This window comes from Doryrhamphus excisus, linkage group LG8 (assembly GCF_037039965.1).
Source record: "Doryrhamphus excisus strain RoL-2023G ecotype Guam linkage group LG8, RoL_Dexc_Guam_v1.1, whole genome shotgun sequence".
Lineage (NCBI taxonomy): Eukaryota > Metazoa > Chordata > Actinopteri > Syngnathiformes > Syngnathidae > Doryrhamphus > Doryrhamphus excisus.
This window is the reverse complement of record NC_136364.1, coordinates 9,615,379-9,617,904: the sequence shown is the minus strand read 5'-3', so window position 1 is coordinate 9,617,904 and position 2,526 is coordinate 9,615,379.

The following is a 2,526-nucleotide window of genomic DNA, read 5'->3' as shown; positions in this document are numbered from 1 at the left end:
CTTTCATGTGTCTTGTTATTGTTGAAATGTCTGTGAGAAAGCACACAATGTAAGAAAAGGTTGGATGTTTTTTTTTTTTTACACAACCCCACATGTACACACGTCACTGGTGCATGCAATGTAAAAGGTCACACTGCACTTACTTTTTGTTATGACTAACTGTGCTCTCTTGACTGACAGCGAGTGTGTGTGTGATTGGCGGTCAGGATGGGCCGAGGAAGAACCAACTTAGGTAACCGAGCGTCAACCCTTCAAAGCAGCGGTACCACATCACACATCAGTCATAGCCAAGCGTTATTGAGCATTATCGTCTTTTACAAAGATCTCAATAGCTAATGCAGCGTGTATTCCCAAACGCCACTGGCAGCGAGTCACGTCACAGCCCACTAGATGCAAATGTTGAAATTGTGCATGTTTACACGTGTGTAATGGTCATGTTTATCTTCACCGATTGCACAGCGAAACAAGCTAGTGATCAGTGCTTTAATGTGAGTTAAAGGAACATTATGTGTTGCTGTCACACGTGCGACGCACACCGCTTTTTAGTTAATCGTGCATGGCGGCAGCTCGCTGATGAACTTTGTGAATGATGCACTATGAAGCATCATGCCTCATTGAAGCTCTCATTTGGTGTTTTATTTATTAACACTCGTGTCTTTCAGCGCCACGTGATGACTTTTATTTGTTCAGGACTTACACTACACGCCTTTTGGAGCTTCTGTCAATCACCTGACATGGAAGGAGTGGGAAGAACCACAGCTGGAGAAAGACTTGACTCCACTTTCTCCAAGTGTAAGAATTTTTAGTTTTAAATACATTTTTCGGGATAAAACATTTGATGATTCCTTTAGAAGTGCTTTGTGAATGCTGAACAAAAGACGGCCTATTGTAAAAACACCAACCATGAAAAGTGATTTCTTGGCTTTTCTTCATTTGCTCCAAAAGGTAGGACGAAAATGTACAAATGGAAGGCAATCGCATAAATCCAATTCATCTGTTCCAGATGACAGAAATATTAACAAAACATACATTTTACAGAGAATAACTTTGCCTTTTAAATGTGGAAAACAATGTCAATTATAAATGTAGTTTATAATCTGTAGTTCAAGTGCAATATTCTACAAAAACTGACAAAAATATACAAAAAGCTTTTTTTTGCCTGTATCCCCAAGACTTGTCTTCAAGTGTCTCAAGGTTAATCTTGAGTCTCCTTCAAAGGAAAACATGATCCCAGCCCCCCCCCCCCCCCCCCCCAATCAAGCTGTTGTCCGTTTCCAATTAAGTCCATTCAACAGTGGGATTAATTTGAACCAAAAAAGTGCAAATGCAAATTTATGAAGGAAGACAATCTGGGTGAATTGCCAAACTTGGACAGATGGGGTGGGGTCTCCCATTTCCTTTTGATCCTCCTCCTTGATTTGGTTCCCTGACTTGACCGCATCCTTGGGATCAGGTGTGTTTCGCAACCTGAAATCAAGGTAAGCACCCAGGTAGTGTGTTTGACATGACAATGAACCAGTTCGGCCGTGTGGGCCTTCCATGCATTTGTTGTGTCTTTTTGCATGTATAGACTTACCGTAGGAGCCCATACCACCGGTGGTGACCTAGGCCTTAGTTAGCTTGTGGAAAGAATGTTAAAAATTGATTTATTCAAGCTATACAGTGTATTATATGCAGGTTCACACCTGGTTAAATTGGACCCTAAACATAATTTAATTTAGTGCCCCATGACATGGGGCGGCATGGCTTAGGTGTTCGTCTCCCAACCTTAAGGTTGTGGGTTTGATCTTCCGTCCTGCTGTGATCATGTCAAAGTATCCTTGGGCAAGATACTGATACTGATGCGCAGCATCAGGAGAAACTGGGGGTAAAATAGGTAAATGTGCAAACAGTGTCAAAGCGCTTTGAGCTCCATGAAGGTTGAAAAGCGCTATGCAAGTCAAGACAAAAAAAAATAATAACATTGTCCCTAACCTACTTATTAAATGCTATTTGTATACTATTGACTTGAACCTGAATTTAGTTGTGAATACATAGGGAATTATTTTTAGTGCAAGATGACCTCTACTGTCAAGGCAGCAGCTGTACCATTACACCACCTGGTACATGTGAACAGGTGTAATGTGCTATTTAATTGTAATGTCAATCATTGCGGGAACGTGATGTCAGATTACTTTTTTTCCCTCCCCTCTCCAGCCTTGAGCTGACTTGCTGACATTTGCAGAGCCCCCCCCCCCCCCCCACTCAGATTCATGGAGGGGCAGCTCTGGTTATATGGTATTATATGGTAGCATGTAAATGAGACTTCATATTTCATGTTGTCTCTTGCTAAGAACAATCAGAAAAAGCAACGTATTTCTTGATTAGCGCTTTGAGTATTCAGCCAGAACTTGAGCGCTAACGAAGTGGAGCGTTAAGCCGCACGATGATGAGGCTTAGCCGGGCCGAGTGTGGCCCGGTGTTAAACAACAGCAGTGCGATGAATCATAGCCCATCAGGCTGCTCGCTGCGTGCTGTGCGATGATT